This window comes from Neolamprologus brichardi, chromosome 4, assembly GCF_056152115.1.
Source record: "Neolamprologus brichardi isolate AB-2024 chromosome 4, ASM5615211v1, whole genome shotgun sequence".
In the NCBI taxonomy this organism is placed as follows: Eukaryota; Metazoa; Chordata; class Actinopteri; order Cichliformes; family Cichlidae; genus Neolamprologus; species Neolamprologus brichardi.
In genome coordinates, this window is record NC_142107.1 from 115,484 (window position 1) to 137,198 (window position 21,715).

Below are 21,715 nucleotides of genomic sequence, written 5' to 3' on the forward strand. Positions count from 1 at the left end.
GCGAGTTCCCCATTCAAATGCATGTAATCGTAGGAAACGCACTGTCTTGACGAAATAAAGCGTTTTTGTACAACTTCATATAAATAGCTGTAAGTTTTGATAGACGACTCAGACACACATATTTAAGGCTTTATCTTATACAGTTCAAGATCCCCGTGCTGGGCAAACAGGTTTTGAAGCTGTTTGAGCTAAGATTTTCAAGTTATTCACATAATGAAAACCTATACTTTGTTTCGGGCGAGTTCCCCATTCAAATGCATGTAATCGTAGGAAACGCACTGTCTTGACGAAATAAAGCGTTTTTGTACAACTTCATATAAATAGCTGTAATTTTTGACAGACGACTCAGACACACATATTTAAGGCTTTATCTTATACAGTTCAAGATCCCCGTGCTGGGCAATTAGGTTTTGAAGCTGTTTGAGCTAAGATTTTCAAGTTATTCACATAATGAAAACCTATACTTTGTTTCGGGCGAGTTCCCCATTCAAATGCATGTAATCGTAGGAAACGCACTGTCTTGACGAAATAAAGCGTTTTTGTACAACTTCATATAAATAGCTGTAAGTCTTGATAGAAGAAGCATACACACTTATTTACGGCGTTATCTTATACAGTTCAAGATCCCCGTGCTGGGCAAACAGGTTTTGAAGCTGTTTGAGCTAAGATTTTCAAGTTATTCACATAATGAAAACCTATACTTTGTTTCGGGCGAGTTCCCCATTCAAATGCATGTAATCGTAGGAAACGCACTGTCTTGACGAAATAAAGCGTTTTTGTACAACTTCATATAAATAGCTGTAAGGTTTGATAGACGACTCAGACACACATATTTAAGGCTTTATCTTATACAGTTCAAGATCCCCGTGCTGGGCAAACAGGTTTTGAAGCTGTTTGAGCTAAGATTTTCAAGTTATTCACATAATGAAAACCTATACTTTGTTTCGGGCGAGTTCTCCATTCAAATGCATGTAATCGTAGGAAACGCACTGTCTTGACGAAATAAAGCGTTTTTGTACAACTTCATATAAATAGCTGTAATTTTTGATAGACGACTCAGACACACATATTTAAGGCTTTATCTTATACAGTTCAAGATCCCCGTGCTGGGCAATTAGGTTTTGAAGCTGTTTGAGCTAAGATTTTCAAGTTATTCACATAATGAAAACCTATACTTTGTTTCGGGCGAGTTCCCCATTCAAATGCATGTAATCGTAGGAAACGCACTGTCTTGACGAAATAAAGCGTTTTTGTACAACTTCATATAAATAGCTGTAAGTCTTGATAGAAGAAGCATACACACATATTTACGGCGTTATCTTATACAGTTCGAGATCCCCGTGCTGGGCAAACAGGTTTTGAAGCTGTTTGAGCTAAGATTTTCAAGTTATTCACATAATGAAAACCTATACTTTGTTTCGGGCGAGTTCCCCATTCAAATGCATGTAATCGTTGGAAACGCACTGTCTTGACGAAATAAAGCGTTTTTGTACAACTTCATATAAATAGCTGTAAGTCTTGATAGAAGAAGCATACACACATATTTAAGGCGTTATCTTATACAGTTCAAGATCCCCGTGCTGGGCAAACAGGTTTTGAAGCTGTTTGAGCTAAGTTTTTCAAGTTATTCACATAATGAAAACCTATACTTTGTTTCGGGCGAGTTCCCCATTCAAATGCATGTAATCGTAGGAAACGCACTGTCTTGACGAAATAAAGCGTTTTTGTACAACTTCATATAAATAGCTGTAAGTTTTGATAGACGACTCAGACACACATATTTAAGGCTTTATCTTATACAGTTCAAGATCCCCGTGCTGGGCAAACAGGTTTTGAAGCTGTTTGAGCTAAGATTTTCAAGTTATTCACATAATGAAAACCTATACTTTGTTTCGGGCGAGTTCCCCATTCAAATGCATGTAATCGTAGGAAACGCACTGTCTTGACGAAATAAAGCGTTTTTGTACAACTTCATATAAATAGCTGTAAGTTTTGATAGACGACTCAGACACACATATTTAAGGCTTTATCTTATACAGTTCAAGATCCCCGTGCTGGGCAAACAGGTTTTGAAGCTGTTTGAGCTAAGATTTTCAAGTTATTCACATAATGAAAACCTATACTTTGTTTCGGGCGAGTTCCCCATTCAAATGCATGTAATCGTAGGAAACGCACTGTCTTGACGAAATAAAGCGTTTTTGTACAACTTCATATAAATAGCTGTAAGTTTTGATAGACGACTCAGACACACATATTTAAGGCTTTATCTTATACAGTTCAAGATCCCCGTGCTGGGCAAACAGGTTTTGAAGCTGTTTGAGCTAAGATTTTCAAGTTATTCACATAATGAAAACCTATACTTTGTTTCGGGCGAGTTCCCCATTCAAATGCATGTAATCGTAGGAAACGCACTGTCTTGACGAAATAAAGCGTTTTTGTACAACTTCATATAAATAGCTGTAAGTTTTGATAGACGACTCAGACACACATATTTAAGGCTTTATCTTATACAGTTCAAGATCCCCGTGCTGGGCAATTAGGTTTTGAAGCTGTTTGAGCTAAGATTTTCAAGTTATTCACATAATGAAAACCTATACTTTGTTTCGGGCGAGTTCCCCATTCAAATGCATGTAATCGTAGGAAACGCACTGTCTTGACGAAATAAAGCGTTTTTGTACAACTTCATATAAATAGCTGTAAGTTTTGATAGACGACTCAGACACACATATTTAAGGCGTTATCTTATACAGTTCAATATCCCCGTGCTGGGCAAACAGGTTTTGAAGCTGTTTGAGCCAAGATTGTCAAGTTATTCACATAATGAAAACCTATACTTTGTTTCGGGCGAGTTCCCCATTCAAATGCATGTAATCGTAGGAAACGAACTGTCTTGACGAAATAAAGCGTTTTTCTACAACTTCATATAAATAGCTGTAAGTCTTGATAGAAGAAGCATACACACATATTTACGGCGTTATCTTATACAGTTCGAGATCCCCGTGCTGGGCAAACAGGTTTTGAAGCTGTTTGAGCTAAGATTTTCAAGTTATTCACATAATGAAAACCTATACTTTGTTTCGGGCGAGTTCCCCATTCAAATGCATGTAATCGTTGGAAACGCACTGTCTTGACGAAATAAAGCGTTTTTGTACAACTTCATATAAATAGCTGTAAGTCTTGATAGAAGAAGCATACACACATATTTAAGGCGTTATCTTATACAGTTCAAGATCCCCGTGCTGGGCAAACAGGTTTTGAAGCTGTTTGAGCTAAGTTTTTCAAGTTATTCACATAATGAAAACCTATACTTTGTTTCGGGCGAGTTCCCCATTCAAATGCATGTAATCGTAGGAAACGCACTGTCTTGACGAAATAAAGCGTTTTTGTACAACTTCATATAAATAGCTGTAAGTTTTGATAGACGACTCAGACACACATATTTAAGGCTTTATCTTATACAGTTCAAGATCCCCGTGCTGGGCAAACAGGTTTTGAAGCTGTTTGAGCTAAGATTTTCAAGTTATTCACATAATGAAAACCTATACTTTGTTTCGGGCGAGTTCCCCATTCAAATGCATGTAATCGTAGGAAACGCACTGTCTTGACGAAATAAAGCGTTTTTGTACAACTTCATATAAATAGCTGTAAGTTTTGATAGACGACTCAGACACACATATTTAAGGCTTTATCTTATACAGTTCAAGATCCCCGTGCTGGGCAAACAGGTTTTGAAGCTGTTTGAGCTAAGATTTTCAAGTTATTCACATAATGAAAACCTATACTTTGTTTCGGGCGAGTTCCCCATTCAAATGCATGTAATCGTAGGAAACGCACTGTCTTGACGAAATAAAGCGTTTTTGTACAACTTCATATAAATAGCTGTAATTTTTGACAGACGACTCAGACACACATATTTAAGGCTTTATCTTATACAGTTCAAGATCCCCGTGCTGGGCAATTAGGTTTTGAAGCTGTTTGAGCTAAGATTTTCAAGTTATTCACATAATGAAAACCTATACTTTGTTTCGGGCGAGTTCCCCATTCAAATGCATGTAATCGTAGGAAACGCACTGTCTTGACGAAATAAAGCGTTTTTGTACAACTTCATATAAATAGCTGTAAGGTTTGATAGACGACTCAGACACACATATTTAAGGCTTTATCTTATACAGTTCAAGATCCCCGTGCTGGGCAAACAGGTTTTGAAGCTGTTTGAGCTAAGATTTTCAAGTTATTCACATAATGAAAACCTATACTTTGTTTCGGGCGAGTTCCCCATTCAAATGCATGTAATCGTAGGAAACGCACTGTCTTGACGAAATAAAGCGTTTTTGTACAACTTCATATAAATAGCTGTAAGGTTTGATAGACGACTCAGACACACATATTTAAGGCTTTATCTTATACAGTTCAAGATCCCCGTGCTGGGCAAACAGGTTTTGAAGCTGTTTGAGCTAAGATTTTCAAGTTATTCACATAATGAAAACCTATACTTTGTTTCGGGCGAGTTCCCCATTCAAATGCATGTAATCGTAGGAAACGCACTGTCTTGACGAAATAAAGCGTTTTTGTACAACTTCATATAAATAGCTGTAAGTCTTGATAGAAGAAGCATACACACTTATTTACGGCGTTATCTTATACAGTTCAAGATCCCCGTGCTGGGCAAACAGGTTTTGAAGCTGTTTGAGCTAAGATTTTCAAGTTATTCACATAATGAAAACCTATACTTTGTTTCGGGCGAGTTCCCCATTCAAATGCATGTAATCGTAGGAAACGCACTGTCTTGACGAAATAAAGCGTTTTTGTACAACTTCATATAAATAGCTGTAAGTTTTGATAGACGACTCAGACACACATATTTAAGGCTTTATCTTATACAGTTCAAGATCCCCGTGCTGGGCAAACAGGTTTTGAAGCTGTTTGAGCTAAGATTTTCAAGTTATTCACATAATGAAAACCTATACTTTGTTTCGGGCGAGTTCCCCATTCAAATGCATGTAATCGTAGGAAACGCACTGTCTTGACGAAATAAAGCGTTTTTGTACAACTTCATATAAATAGCTGTAAGTTTTGATAGACGACTCAGACACACATATTTAAGGCTTTATCTTATACAGTTCAAGATCCCCGTGCTGGGCAAACAGGTTTTGAAGCTGTTTGAGCTAAGATTTTCAAGTTATTCACATAATGAAAACCTATACTTTGTTTCGGGCGAGTTCCCCATTCAAATGCATGTAATCGTAGGAAACGCACTGTCTTGACGAAATAAAGCGTTTTTGTACAACTTCATATAAATAGCTGTAAGTTTTGATAGACGACTCAGACACACATATTTAAGGCTTTATCTTATACAGTTCAAGATCCCCGTGCTGGGCAATTAGGTTTTGAAGCTGTTTGAGCTAAGATTTTCAAGTTATTCACATAATGAAAACCTATACTTTGTTTCGGGCGAGTTCCCCATTCAAATGCATGTAATCGTAGGAAACGCACTGTCTTGACGAAATAAAGCGTTTTTGTACAACTTCATATAAATAGCTGTAAGTCTTGATAGAAGAAGCATACACACATATTTAAGGCGTTATCTTATACAGTTCAAGATCCCCGTGCTGGGCAAACAGGTTTTGAAGCTGTTTGAGCTAAGATTTTCAAGTTATTCACATAATGAAAACCTATACTTTGTTTCGGGCGAGTTCCCCATTCAAATGCATGTAATCGTAGGAAACGCACTGTCTTGACGAAATAAAGCGTTTTTGTACAACTTCATATAAATAGCTGTAAGGTTTGATAGACGACTCAGACACACATATTTAAGGCTTTATCTTATACAGTTCAAGATCCCCGTGCTGGGCAAACAGGTTTTGAAGCTGTTTGAGCTAAGATTTTCAAGTTATTCACATAATGAAAACCTATACTTTGTTTCGGGCGAGTTCCCCATTCAAATGCATGTAATCGTAGGAAACGCACTGTCTTGACGAAATAAAGCGTTTTTGTACAACTTCATATAAATAGCTGTAAGTTTTGATAGACGACTCAGACACACATATTTAAGGCGTTATCTTATACAGTTCAATATCCCCGTGCTGGGCAAACAGGTTTTGAAGCTGTTTGAGCCAAGATTTTCAAGTTATTCACATAATGAAAACCTATACTTTGTTTCGGGCGAGTTCCCCATTCAAATGCATGTAATCGTAGGAAACGAACTGTCTTGACGAAATAAAGCGTTTTTGTACAACTTCATATAAATAGCTGTAAGTCTTGATAGAAGAAGCATACACACTTATTTAAGGCTTTATCTTATACAGTTCAAGATCCCCGTGCTGGGCAAACAGGTTTTGAAGCTGTTTGAGCTAAGATTTTCAAGTTATTCACATAATGAAAACCTATACTTTGTTTCGGGCGAGTTCCCCATTCAAATGCATGTAATCGTAGGAAACGCACTGTCTTGACGAAATAAAGCGTTTTTGTACAACTTCATATAAATAGCTGTAAGTTTTGATAGACGACTCAGACACACATATTTAAGGCTTTATCTTATACAGTTCAAGATCCCCGTGCTGGGCAAACAGGTTTTGAAGCTGTTTGAGCTAAGATTTTCAAGTTATTCACATAATGAAAACCTATACTTTGTTTCGGGCGAGTTCCCCATTCAAATGCATGTAATCGTAGGAAACGCACTGTCTTGACGAAATAAAGCGTTTTTGTACAACTTCATATAAATAGCTGTAATTTTTGATAGACGACTCAGACACACATATTTAAGGCTTTATCTTATACAGTTCAAGATCCCCGTGCTGGGCAATTAGGTTTTGAGCTGTTTGAGCTAAGATTTTCAAGTTATTCACATAATGAAAACCTATACTTTGTTTCGGGCGAGTTCCCCATTCAAATGCATGTAATCGTAGGAAACGCACTGTCTTGACGAAATAAAGCGTTTTTGTACAACTTCATATAAATAGCTGTAAGTCTTGATAGAAGAAGCATACACACTTATTTACGGCGTTATCTTATACAGTTCAAGATCCCCGTGCTGGGCAAACAGGTTTTGAAGCTGTTTGAGCTAAGATTTTCAAGTTATTCACATAATGAAAACCTATACTTTGTTTCGGGCGAGTTCCCCATTCAAATGCATGTAATCGTAGGAAACGCACTGTCTTGACGAAATAAAGCGTTTTTGTACAACTTCATATAAATAGCTGTAAGTTTTGATAGACGACTCAGACACACATATTTAAGGCGTTATCTTATACAGTTCAATATCCCCGTGCTGGGCAAACAGGTTTTGAAGCTGTTTGAGCTAAGTTTTTCAAGTTATTCACATAATGAAAACCTATACTTTGTTTCGGGCGAGTTCCCCATTCAAATGCATGTAATCGTTGGAAACGCACTGTCTTGACGAAATAAAGCGTTTTTGTACAACTTCATATAAATAGCTGTAAGGTTTGATAGACGACTCAGACACACATATTTAAGGCTTTATCTTATACAGTTCAAGATCCCCGTGCTGGGCAAACAGGTTTTGAAGCTGTTTGAGCTAAGATTTTCAAGTTATTCACATAATGAAAACCTATACTTTGTTTCGGGCGAGTTCCCCATTCAAATGCATGTAATCGTAGGAAACGCACTGTCTTGACGAAATAAAGCGTTTTTGTACAACTTCATATAAATAGCTGTAATTTTTGATAGACGACTCAGACACACATATTTAAGGCTTTATCTTATACAGTTCAAGATCCCCGTGCTGGGCAATTAGGTTTTGAAGCTGTTTGAGCTAAGATTTTCAAGTTATTCACATAATGAAAACCTATACTTTGTTTCGGGCGAGTTCCCCATTCAAATGCATGTAATCGTAGGAAACGCACTGTCTTGACGAAATAAAGCGTTTTTGTACAACTTCATATAAATAGCTGTAAGGTTTGATAGACGACTCAGACACACATATTTAAGGCTTTATCTTATACAGTTCAAGATCCCCGTGCTGGGCAAACAGGTTTTGAAGCTGTTTGAGCTAAGATTTTCAAGTTATTCACATAATGAAAACCTATACTTTGTTTCGGGCGAGTTCCCCATTCAAATGCATGTAATCGTAGGAAACGCACTGTCTTGACGAAATAAAGCGTTTTTGTACAACTTCATATAAATAGCTGTAAGTTTTGATAGACGACTCAGACACACATATTTAAGGCTTTATCTTATACAGTTCAAGATCCCCGTGCTGGGCAATCAGGTTTTGAAGCTGTTTGAGCTAAGATTTTCAAGTTATTCACATAATGAAAACCTATACTTTGTTTCGGGCGAGTTCCCCATTCAAATGCATGTAATCGTAGGAAACGCACTGTCTTGACGAAATAAAGCGTTTTTGTACAACTTCATATAAATAGCTGTAAGGTTTGATAGACGACTCAGACACACATATTTAAGGCTTTAACTTATACAGTTCAAGATCCCCGTGCTGGGCAAACAGGTTTTGAAGCTGTTTGAGCTAAGATTTTCAAGTTATTCACATAATGAAAACCTATACTTTGTTTCGGGCGAGTTCCCCATTCAAATGCATGTAATCGTAGGAAACGCACTGTCTTGACGAAATAAAGCGTTTTTGTACAACTTCATATAAATAGCTGTAAGTTTTGATAGACGACTCAGACACACATATTTAAGGCTTTATCTTATACAGTTCAAGATCCCCGTGCTGGGCAAACAGGTTTTGAAGCTGTTTGAGCTAAGATTTTCAAGTTATTCACATAATGAAAACCTATACTTTGTTTCGGGCGAGTTCCCCATTCAAATGCATGTAATCGTAGGAAACGCACTGTCTTGACGAAATAAAGCGTTTTTGTACAACTTCATATAAATAGCTGTAAGTTTTGATAGACGACTCAGACACACATATTTAAGGCTTTATCTTATACAGTTCAAGATCCCCGTGCTGGGCAAACAGGTTTTGAAGCTGTTTGAGCTAAGATTTTCAAGTTATTCACATAATGAAAACCTATACTTTGTTTCGGGCGAGTTCCCCATTCAAATGCATGTAATCGTAGGAAACGCACTGTCTTGACGAAATAAAGCGTTTTTGTACAACTTCATATAAATAGCTGTAATTTTTGATAGACGACTCAGACACACATATTTAAGGCGTTATCTTATACAGTTCAAGATCCCCGTGCTGGGCAATTAGGTTTTGAAGCTGTTTGAGCTAAGATTTTCAAGTTATTCACATAATGAAAACCTATACTTTGTTTCGGGCGAGTTCCCCATTCAAATGCATGTAATCGTAGGAAACGCACTGTCTTGACGAAATAAAGCGTTTTTGTACAACTTCATATAAATAGCTGTAAGTCTTGATAGAAGAAGCATACACACTTATTTACGGCGTTATCTTATACAGTTCAAGATCCCCGTGCTGGGCAAACAGGTTTTGAAGCTGTTTGAGCTAAGATTTTCAAGTTATTCACATAATGAAAACCTATACTTTGTTTCGGGCGAGTTCCCCATTCAAATGCATGTAATCGTAGGAAACGCACTGTCTTGACGAAATAAAGCGTTTTTGTACAACTTCATATAAATAGCTGTAAGTTTTGATAGACGACTCAGACACACATATTTAAGGCGTTATCTTATACAGTTCAATATCCCCGTGCTGGGCAAACAGGTTTTGAAGCTGTTTGAGCTAAGTTTTTCAAGTTATTCACATAATGAAAACCTATACTTTGTTTCGGGCGAGTTCCCCATTCAAATGCATGTAATCGTTGGAAACGCACTGTCTTGACGAAATAAAGCGTTTTTGTACAACTTCATATAAATAGCTGTAAGGTTTGATAGACGACTCAGACACACATATTTAAGGCTTTATCTTATACAGTTCAAGATCCCCGTGCTGGGCAAACAGGTTTTGAAGCTGTTTGAGCTAAGATTTTCAAGTTATTCACATAATGAAAACCTATACTTTGTTTCGGGCGAGTTCCCCATTCAAATGCATGTAATCGTAGGAAACGCACTGTCTTGACGAAATAAAGCGTTTTTGTACAACTTCATATAAATAGCTGTAATTTTTGATAGACGACTCAGACACACATATTTAAGGCTTTATCTTATACAGTTCAAGATCCCCGTGCTGGGCAATTAGGTTTTGAAGCTGTTTGAGCTAAGATTTTCAAGTTATTCACATAATGAAAACCTATACTTTGTTTCGGGCGAGTTCCCCATTCAAATGCATGTAATCGTAGGAAACGCACTGTCTTGACGAAATAAAGCGTTTTTGTACAACTTCATATAAATAGCTGTAAGGTTTGATAGACGACCCAGACACACATATTTAAGGCTTTATCTTATACAGTTCAAGATCCCCGTGCTGGGCAAACAGGTTTTGAAGCTGTTTGAGCTAAGATTTTCAAGTTATTCACATAATGAAAACCTATACTTTGTTTCGGGCGAGTTCCCCATTCAAATGCATGTAATCGTAGGAAACGCACTGTCTTGACGAAATAAAGCGTTTTTGTACAACTTCATATAAATAGCTGTAAGTTTTGATAGACGACTCAGACACACATATTTAAGGCTTTATCTTATACAGTTCAAGATCCCCGTGCTGGGCAATCAGGTTTTGAAGCTGTTTGAGCTAAGATTTTCAAGTTATTCACATAATGAAAACCTATACTTTGTTTCGGGCGAGTTCCCCATTCAAATGCATGTAATCGTAGGAAACGCACTGTCTTGACGAAATAAAGCGTTTTTGTACAACTTCATATAAATAGCTGTAAGGTTTGATAGACGACTCAGACACACATATTTAAGGCTTTAACTTATACAGTTCAAGATCCCCGTGCTGGGCAAACAGGTTTTGAAGCTGTTTGAGCTAAGATTTTCAAGTTATTCACATAATGAAAACCTATACTTTGTTTCGGGCGAGTTCCCCATTCAAATGCATGTAATCGTAGGAAACGCACTGTCTTGACGAAATAAAGCGTTTTTGTACAACTTCATATAAATAGCTGTAAGTTTTGATAGACGACTCAGACACACATATTTAAGGCTTTATCTTATACAGTTCAAGATCCCCGTGCTGGGCAAACAGGTTTTGAAGCTGTTTGAGCTAAGATTTTCAAGTTATTCACATAATGAAAACCTATACTTTGTTTCGGGCGAGTTCCCCATTCAAATGCATGTAATCGTAGGAAACGCACTGTCTTGACGAAATAAAGCGTTTTTGTACAACTTCATATAAATAGCTGTAAGTCTTGATAGAAGAAGCATACACACTTATTTACGGCGTTATCTTATACAGTTCAAGATCCCCGTGCTGGGCAAACAGGTTTTGAAGCTGTTTGAGCTAAGATTTTCAAGTTATTCACATAATGAAAACCTATACTTTGTTTCGGGCGAGTTCCCCATTCAAATGCATGTAATCGTAGGAAACGCACTGTCTTGACGAAATAAAGCGTTTTTGTACAACTTCATATAAATAGCTGTAAGTTTTGATAGACGACTCAGACACACATATTTAAGGCTTTATCTTATACAGTTCAAGATCCCCGTGCTGGGCAAACAGGTTTTGAAGCTGTTTGAGCTAAGATTTTCAAGTTATTCACATAATGAAAACCTATACTTTGTTTCGGGCGAGTTCCCCATTCAAATGCATGTAATCGTAGGAAACGCACTGTCTTGACGAAATAAAGCGTTTTTGTACAACTTCATATAAATAGCTGTAATTTTTGATAGACGACTCAGACACACATATTTAAGGCTTTATCTTATACAGTTCAAGATCCCCGTGCTGGGCAATTAGGTTTTGAAGCTGTTTGAGCTAAGATTTTCAAGTTATTCACATAATGAAAACCTATACTTTGTTTCGGGCGAGTTCCCCATTCAAATGCATGTAATCGTAGGAAACGCACTGTCTTGACGAAATAAAGCGTTTTTGTACAACTTCATATAAATAGCTGTAAGTCTTGATAGAAGAAGCATACACACTTATTTACGGCGTTATCTTATACAGTTCAAGATCCCCGTGCTGGGCAAACAGGTTTTGAAGCTGTTTGAGCTAAGATTTTCAAGTTATTCACATAATGAAAACCTATACTTTGTTTCGGGCGAGTTCCCCATTCAAATGCATGTAATCGTAGGAAACGCACTGTCTTGACGAAATAAAGCGTTTTTGTACAACTTCATATAAATAGCTGTAAGTTTTGATAGACGACTCAGACACACATATTTAAGGCGTTATCTTATACAGTTCAATATCCCCGTGCTGGGCAAACAGGTTTTGAAGCTGTTTGAGCTAAGTTTTTCAAGTTATTCACATAATGAAAACCTATACTTTGTTTCGGGCGAGTTCCCCATTCAAATGCATGTAATCGTTGGAAACGCACTGTCTTGACGAAATAAAGCGTTTTTGTACAACTTCATATAAATAGCTGTAAGGTTTGATAGACGACTCAGACACACATATTTAAGGCTTTATCTTATACAGTTCAAGATCCCCGTGCTGGGCAAACAGGTTTTGAAGCTGTTTGAGCTAAGATTTTCAAGTTATTCACATAATGAAAACCTATACTTTGTTTCGGGCGAGTTCCCCATTCAAATGCATGTAATCGTAGGAAACGCACTGTCTTGACGAAATAAAGCGTTTTTGTACAACTTCATATAAATAGCTGTAATTTTTGATAGACGACTCAGACACACATATTTAAGGCTTTATCTTATACAGTTCAAGATCCCCGTGCTGGGCAATTAGGTTTTGAAGCTGTTTGAGCTAAGATTTTCAAGTTATTCACATAATGAAAACCTATACTTTGTTTCGGGCGAGTTCCCCATTCAAATGCATGTAATCGTAGGAAACGCACTGTCTTGACGAAATAAAGCGTTTTTGTACAACTTCATATAAATAGCTGTAATTTTTGATAGACGACTCAGACACACATATTTAAGGCTTTATCTTATACAGTTCAAGATCCCCGTGCTGGGCAATTAGGTTTTGAAGCTGTTTGAGCTAAGATTTTCAAGTTATTCACATAATGAAAACCTATACTTTGTTTCGGGCGAGTTCCCCATTCAAATGCATGTAATCGTAGGAAACGCACTGTCTTGACGAAATAAAGCGTTTTTGTACAACTTCATATAAATAGCTGTAAGGTTTGATAGACGACTCAGACACACATATTTAAGGCTTTAACTTATACAGTTCAAGATCCCCGTGCTGGGCAAACAGGTTTTGAAGCTGTTTGAGCTAAGATTTTCAAGTTATTCACATAATGAAAACCTATACTTTGTTTCGGGCGAGTTCCCCATTCAAATGCATGTAATCGTAGGAAACGCACTGTCTTGACGAAATAAAGCGTTTTTGTACAACTTCATATAAATAGCTGTAAGTTTTGATAGACGACTCAGACACACATATTTAAGGCTTTATCTTATACAGTTCAAGATCCCCGTGCTGGGCAAACAGGTTTTGAAGCTGTTTGAGCTAAGATTTTCAAGTTATTCACATAATGAAAACCTATACTTTGTTTCGGGCGAGTTCCCCATTCAAATGCATGTAATCGTAGGAAACGCACTGTCTTGACGAAATAAAGCGTTTTTGTACAACTTCATATAAATAGCTGTAATTTTTGATAGACGACTCAGACACACATATTTAAGGCTTTATCTTATACAGTTCAAGATCCCCGTGCTGGGCAATTAGGTTTTGAAGCTGTTTGAGCTAAGATTTTCAAGTTATTCACATAATGAAAACCTATACTTTGTTTCGGGCGAGTTCCCCATTCAAATGCATGTAATCGTAGGAAACGCACTGTCTTGACGAAATAAAGCGTTTTTGTACAACTTCATATAAATAGCTGTAAGGTTTGATAGACGACTCAGACACACATATTTAAGGCTTTATCTTATACAGTTCAAGATCCCCGTGCTGGGCAAACAGGTTTTGAAGCTGTTTGAGCTAAGATTTTCAAGTTATTCACATAATGAAAACCTATACTTTGTTTCGGGCGAGTTCCCCATTCAAATGCATGTAATCGTAGGAAACGCACTGTCTTGACGAAATAAAGCGTTTTTGTACAACTTCATATAAATAGCTGTAATTTTTGATAGACGACTCAGACACACATATTTAAGGCTTTATCTTATACAGTTCAAGATCCCCGTGCTGGGCAATTAGGTTTTGAAGCTGTTTGAGCTAAGATTTTCAAGTTATTCACATAATGAAAACCTATACTTTGTTTCGGGCGAGTTCCCCATTCAAATGCATGTAATCGTAGGAAACGCACTGTCTTGACGAAATAAAGCGTTTTTGTACAACTTCATATAAATAGCTGTAATTTTTGATAGACGACTCAGACACACATATTTAAGGCTTTATCTTATACAGTTCAAGATCCCCGTGCTGGGCAATTAGGTTTTGAAGCTGTTTGAGCTAAGATTTTCAAGTTATTCACATAATGAAAACCTATACTTTGTTTCGGGCGAGTTCCCCATTCAAATGCATGTAATCGTAGGAAACGCACTGTCTTGACGAAATAAAGCGTTTTTGTACAACTTCATATAAATAGCTGTAAGTCTTGATAGAAGAAGCATACACACTTATTTACGGCGTTATCTTATACAGTTCAAGATCCCCGTGCTGGGCAAACAGGTTTTGAAGCTGTTTGAGCTAAGATTTTCAAGTTATTCACATAATGAAAACCTATACTTTGTTTCGGGCGAGTTCCCCATTCAAATGCATGTAATCGTAGGAAACGCACTGTCTTGACGAAATAAAGCGTTTTTGTACAACTTCATATAAATAGCTGTAAGTTTTGATAGACGACTCAGACACACATATTTAAGGCGTTATCTTATACAGTTCAATATCCCCGTGCTGGGCAAACAGGTTTTGAAGCTGTTTGAGCTAAGTTTTTCAAGTTATTCACATAATGAAAACCTATACTTTGTTTCGGGCGAGTTCCCCATTCAAATGCATGTAATCGTTGGAAACGCACTGTCTTGACGAAATAAAGCGTTTTTGTACAACTTCATATAAATAGCTGTAAGGTTTGATAGACGACTCAGACACACATATTTAAGGCTTTATCTTATACAGTTCAAGATCCCCGTGCTGGGCAAACAGGTTTTGAAGCTGTTTGAGCTAAGATTTTCAAGTTATTCACATAATGAAAACCTATACTTTGTTTCGGGCGAGTTCCCCATTCAAATGCATGTAATCGTAGGAAACGCACTGTCTTGACGAAATAAAGCGTTTTTGTACAACTTCATATAAATAGCTGTAATTTTTGATAGACGACTCAGACACACATATTTAAGGCTTTATCTTATACAGTTCAAGATCCCCGTGCTGGGCAATTAGGTTTTGAAGCTGTTTGAGCTAAGATTTTCAAGTTATTCACATAATGAAAACCTATACTTTGTTTCGGGCGAGTTCCCCATTCAAATGCATGTAATCGTAGGAAACGCACTGTCTTGACGAAATAAAGCGTTTTTGTACAACTTCATATAAATAGCTGTAAGGTTTGATAGACGACTCAGACACACATATTTAAGGCTTTATCTTATACAGTTCAAGATCCCCGTGCTGGGCAAACAGGTTTTGAAGCTGTTTGAGCTAAGATTTTCAAGTTATTCACATAATGAAAACCTATACTTTGTTTCGGGCGAGTTCCCCATTCAAATGCATGTAATCGTAGGAAACGCACTGTCTTGACGAAATAAAGCGTTTTTGTACAACTTCATATAAATAGCTGTAAGTTTTGATAGACGACTCAGACACACATATTTAAGGCTTTATCTTATACAGTTCAAGATCCCCGTGCTGGGCAATCAGGTTTTGAAGCTGTTTGAGCTAAGATTTTCAAGTTATTCACATAATGAAAACCTATACTTTGTTTCGGGCGAGTTCCCCATTCAAATGCATGTAATCGTAGGAAACGCACTGTCTTGACGAAATAAAGCGTTTTTGTACAACTTCATATAAATAGCTGTAAGGTTTGATAGACGACTCAGACACACATATTTAAGGCTTTAACTTATACAGTTCAAGATCCCCGTGCTGGGCAAACAGGTTTTGAAGCTGTTTGAGCTAAGATTTTCAAGTTATTCACATAATGAAAACCTATACTTTGTTTCGGGCGAGTTCCCCATTCAAATGCATGTAATCGTAGGAAACGCACTGTCTTGACGAAATAAAGCGTTTTTGTACAACTTCATATAAATAGCTGTAAGTTTTGATAGACGACTCAGACACACATATTTAAGGCTTTATCTTATACAGTTCAAGATCCCCGTGCTGGGCAAACAGGTTTTGAAGCTGTTTGAGCTAAGATTTTCAAGTTATTCACATAATGAAAACCTATACTTTGTTTCGGGCGAGTTCCCCATTCAAATGCATGTAATCGTAGGAAACGCACTGTCTTGACGAAATAAAGCGTTTTTGTACAACTTCATATAAATAGCTGTAATTTTTGATAGACGACTCAGACACACATATTTAAGGCTTTATCTTATACAGTTCAAGATCCCCGTGCTGGGCAATTAGGTTTTGAAGCTGTTTGAGCTAAGATTTTCAAGTTATTCACATAATGAAAACCTATACTTTGTTTCGGGCGAGTTCCCCATTCAAATGCATGTAATCGTAGGAAACGCACTGTCTTGACGAAATAAAGCGTTTTTGTACAACTTCATATAAATAGCTGTAAGGTTTGATAGACGACTCAGACACACATATTTAAGGCTTTAACTTATACAGTTCAAGATCCCCGTGCTGGGCAAACAGGTTTTGAAGCTGTTTGAGCTAAGATTTTCAAGTTATTCACATAATGAAAACCTATACTTTGTTTCGGGCGAGTTCCCCATTCAAATGCATGTAATCGTAGGAAACGCACTGTCTTGACGAAATAAAGCGTTTTTGTACAACTTCATATAAATAGCTGTAAGTTTTGATAGACGACTCAGACACACATATTTAAGGCTTTATCTTATACAGTTCAAGATCCCCGTGCTGGGCAAACAGGTTTTGAAGCTGTTTGAGCTAAGATTTTCAAGTTATTCACATAATGAAAACCTATACTTTGTTTCGGGCGAGTTCCCCATTCAAATGCATGTAATCGTAGGAAACGCACTGTCTTGACGAAATAAAGCGTTTTTGTACAACTTCATATAAATAGCTGTAATTTTTGATAGACGACTCAGACACACATATTTAAGGCTTTATCTTATACAGTTCAAGATCCCCGTGCTGGGCAATTAGGTTTTGAAGCTGTTTGAGCTAAGATTTTCAAGTTATTCACATAATGAAAACCTATACTTTGTTTCGGGCGAGTTCCCCATTCAAATGCATGTAATCGTAGGAAACGCACTGTCTTGACGAAATAAAGCGTTTTTGTACAACTTCATATAAATAGCTGTAAGGTTTGATAGACGACTCAGACACACATATTTAAGGCTTTATCTTATACAGTTCAAGATCCCCGTGCTGGGCAAACAGGTTTTGAAGCTGTTTGAGCTAAGATTTTCAAGTTATTCACATAATGAAAACCTATACTTTGTTTCGGGCGAGTTCCCCATTCAAATGCATGTAATCGTAGGAAACGCACTGTCTTGACGAAATAAAGCGTTTTTGTACAACTTCATATAAATAGCTGTAATTTTTGATAGACGACTCAGACACACATATTTAAGGCTTTATCTTATACAGTTCAAGATCCCCGTGCTGGGCAATTAGGTTTTGAAGCTGTTTGAGCTAAGATTTTCAAGTTATTCACATAATGAAAACCTATACTTTGTTTCGGGCGAGTTCCCCATTCAAATGCATGTAATCGTAGGAAACGCACTGTCTTGACGAAATAAAGCGTTTTTGTACAACTTCATATAAATAGCTGTAAGGTTTGATAGACGACTCAGACACACATATTTAAGGCTTTATCTTATACAGTTCAAGATCCCCGTGCTGGGCAAACAGGTTTTGAAGCTGTTTGAGCTAAGATTTTCAAGTTATTCACATAATGAAAACCTATACTTTGTTTCGGGCGAGTTCCCCATTCAAATGCATGTAATCGTAGGAAACGCACTGTCTTGACGAAATAAAGCGTTTTTGTACAACTTCATATAAATAGCTGTAATTTTTGATAGACGACTCAGACACACATATTTAAGGCTTTATCTTATACAGTTCAAGATCCCCGTGCTGGGCAATCAGGTTTTGAAGCTGTTTTAGCTAAGATTTTCAAGTTATTCACATAATGAAAACCTATACTTTGTTTCGGGCGAGTTCCCCATTCAAATGCATGTAATCATAGGAAACGCACTGTCTTGACGAAATAAAGCGTTTTTGTACAACTTCATATAAATAGCTGTAAGGTTTGATAGACGACTCAGACACACATATTTAAGGCTTTATCTTATACAGTTCAAGATCCCCGTGCTGGGCAAACAGGTTTTGAAGCTGTTTGAGCTAAGATTTTCAAGTTATTCACATAATGAAAACCTATACTTTGTTTCGGGCGAGTTCCCCATTCAAATGCATGTAATCGTAGGAAACGCACTGTCTTGACGAAATAAAGCGTTTTTGTACAACTTCATATAAATAGCTGTAAGTTTTGATAGACGACTCAGACACACATATTTAAGGCTTTATCTTATACAGTTCAAGATCCCCGTGCTGGGCAAACAGGTTTTGAAGCTGTTTGAGCTAAGATTTTCAAGTTATTCACATAATGAAAACCTATACTTTGTTTCGGGCGAGTTCCCCATTCAAATGCATGTAATCGTAGGAAACGCACTGTCTTGACGAAATAAAGCGTTTTTGTACAACTTCATATAAATAGCTGTAATTTTTGATAGACGACTCAGACACACATATTTAAGGCTTTATCTTATACAGTTCAAGATCCCCGTGCTGGGCAATTAGGTTTTGAAGCTGTTTGAGCTAAGATTTTCAAGTTATTCACATAATGAAAACCTATACTTTGTTTCGGGCGAGTTCCCCATTCAAATGCATGTAATCGTAGGAAACGCACTGTCTTGACGAAATAAAGCGTTTTTGTACAACTTCATATAAATAGCTGTAAGTCTTGATAGAAGAAGCATACACACTTATTTACGGCGTTATCTTATACAGTTCAAGATCCCCGTGCTGGGCAATTAGGTTTTGAAGCTGTTTGAGCTAAGATTTTCAAGTTATTCACATAATGAAAACCTATACTTTGTTTCGGGCGAGTTCCCCATTCAAATGCATGTAATCGTAGGAAACGCACTGTCTTGACGAAATAAAGCGTTTTTGTACAACTTCATATAAATAGCTGTAAGGTTTGATAGACGACTCAGACACACATATTTAAGGCTTTATCTTATACAGTTCAAGATCCCCGTGCTGGGCAAACAGGTTTTGAAGCTGTTTGAGCTAAGATTTTCAAGTTATTCACATAATGAAAACCTATACTTTGTTTCGGGCGAGTTCCCCATTCAAATGCATGTAATCGTAGGAAACGCACTGTCTTGACGAAATAAAGCGTTTTTGTACAACTTCATATAAATAGCTGTAAGTTTTGATAGACGACTCAGACACACATATTTAAGGCTTTATCTTATACAGTTCAAGATCCCCGTGCTGGGCAAACAGGTTTTGAAGCTGTTTGAGCTAAGATTTTCAAGTTATTCACATAATGAAAACCTATACTTTGTTTCGGGCGAGTTCCCCATTCAAATGCATGTAATCGTAGGAAACGCACTGTCTTGACGAAATAAAGCGTTTTTGTACAACTTCATATAAATAGCTGTAATTTTTGATAGACGACTCAGACACACATATTTAAGGCTTTATCTTATACAGTTCAAGATCCCCGTGCTGGGCAATTAGGTTTTGAAGCTGTTTGAGCTAAGATTTTCAAGTTATTCACATAATGAAAACCTATACTTTGTTTCGGGCGAGTTCCCCATTCAAATGCATGCAATCGTAGGAAACGCACTGTCTTGACGAAATAAAGCGTTTTTGTACAACTTCATATAAATAGCTGTAAGTTTTGATAGACGACTCAGACACACATATTTAAGGCTTTATCTTATACAGTTCAAGATCCCCGTGCTGGGCAAACAGGTTTTGAAGCTGTTTGAGCTACGATTTTCAAGTTATTCACATGATGAAAACCTATACTTTGTTTCGGGCGAGTTCCCCATTCAAATGCATGTAATCGTAGGAAACGCACTGTCTTGACGAAATAAAGCGTTTTTGTACAACTTCATATAAATAGCTGTAAGTCTTGATAGAAGAAGCATACACACATATTCACGGCGTTATCTTATACAGTTCGAGATCCCCGTGCTGGGCAAACAGGTTTTGAAGCTGTTTGAGCTAAGATTTTCAAGTTATTCACATAATGAAAACCTATACTTTGTTTCGGGCGAGTTCCCCATTCAAATGCATGTAATCGTAGGAAACGCACTGTCTTGACGAAATAAAGCGTTTTTGTACAACTTCATATAAATAGCTGTAATTTTTGATAGACGACTCAGACACACATATTTAAGGCTTTATCTTATACAGTTCAAGATCCCCGTGCTGGGCAATTAGGTTTTGAAGCTGTTTGAGCTAAGATTTTCAAGTTATTCACATAATGAAAACCTATACTTTGTTTCGGGCGAGTTCCCCATTCAAATGCATGTAATCGTAGGAAACGCACTGTCTTGACGAAATAAAGCGTTTTTGTACAACTTCATATAAATAGCTGTAAGGTTTGATAGACGACTCAGACACACATATTTAAGGCTTTATCTTATACAGTTCAAGATCCCCGTGCTGGGCAAACAGGTTTTGAAGCTGTTTGAGCTAAGATTTTCAAGTTATTCACATAATGAAAACCTATACTTTGTTTCGGGCGAGTTCCCCATTCAAATGCATGTAATCGTAGGAAACGCACTGTCTTGACGAAATAAAGCGTTTTTGTACAACTTCATATAAATAGCTGTAAATTTTGATAGACGACTCAGACACACATATTTAAGGCTTTATCTTATACAGTTCAAGATCCCCGTGCTGGGCAAACAGGTTTTGAAGCTGTTTGAGCTAAGATTTTCAAGTTATTCACATAATGAAAACCTATACTTTGTTTCGGGCGAGTTCCCCATTCAAATGCATGTAATCGTAGGAAACGCACTGTCTTGACGAAATAAAGCGTTTTTGTACAACTTCATATAAATAGCTGTAATTTTTGACAGACGACTCAGACACACATATTTAAGGCTTTATCTTATACAGTTCAAGATCCCCGTGCTGGGCAATTAGGTTTTGAAGCTGTTTGAGCTAAGATTTTCAAGTTATTCACATAATGAAAACCTATACTTTGTTTCGGGCGAGTTCCCCATTCAAATGCATGTAATCGTAGGAAACGCACTGTCTTGACGAAATAAAGCGTTTTTGTACAACTTCATATAAATAGCTGTAAGGTTTGATAGACGACTCAGACACACATATTTAAGGCTTTATCTTATACAGTTCAAGATCCCCGTGCTGGGCAAACAGGTTTTGAAGCTGTTTGAGCTAAGATTTTCAAGTTATTCACATAATGAAAACCTATACTTTGTTTCGGGCGAGTTCCCCATTCAAATGCATGTAATCGTAGGAAACGCACTGTCTTGACGAAATAAAGCGTTTTTGTACAACTTCATATAAATAGCTGTAAGTCTTGATAGAAGAAGCATACACACTTATTTACGGCGTTATCTTATACAGTTCAAG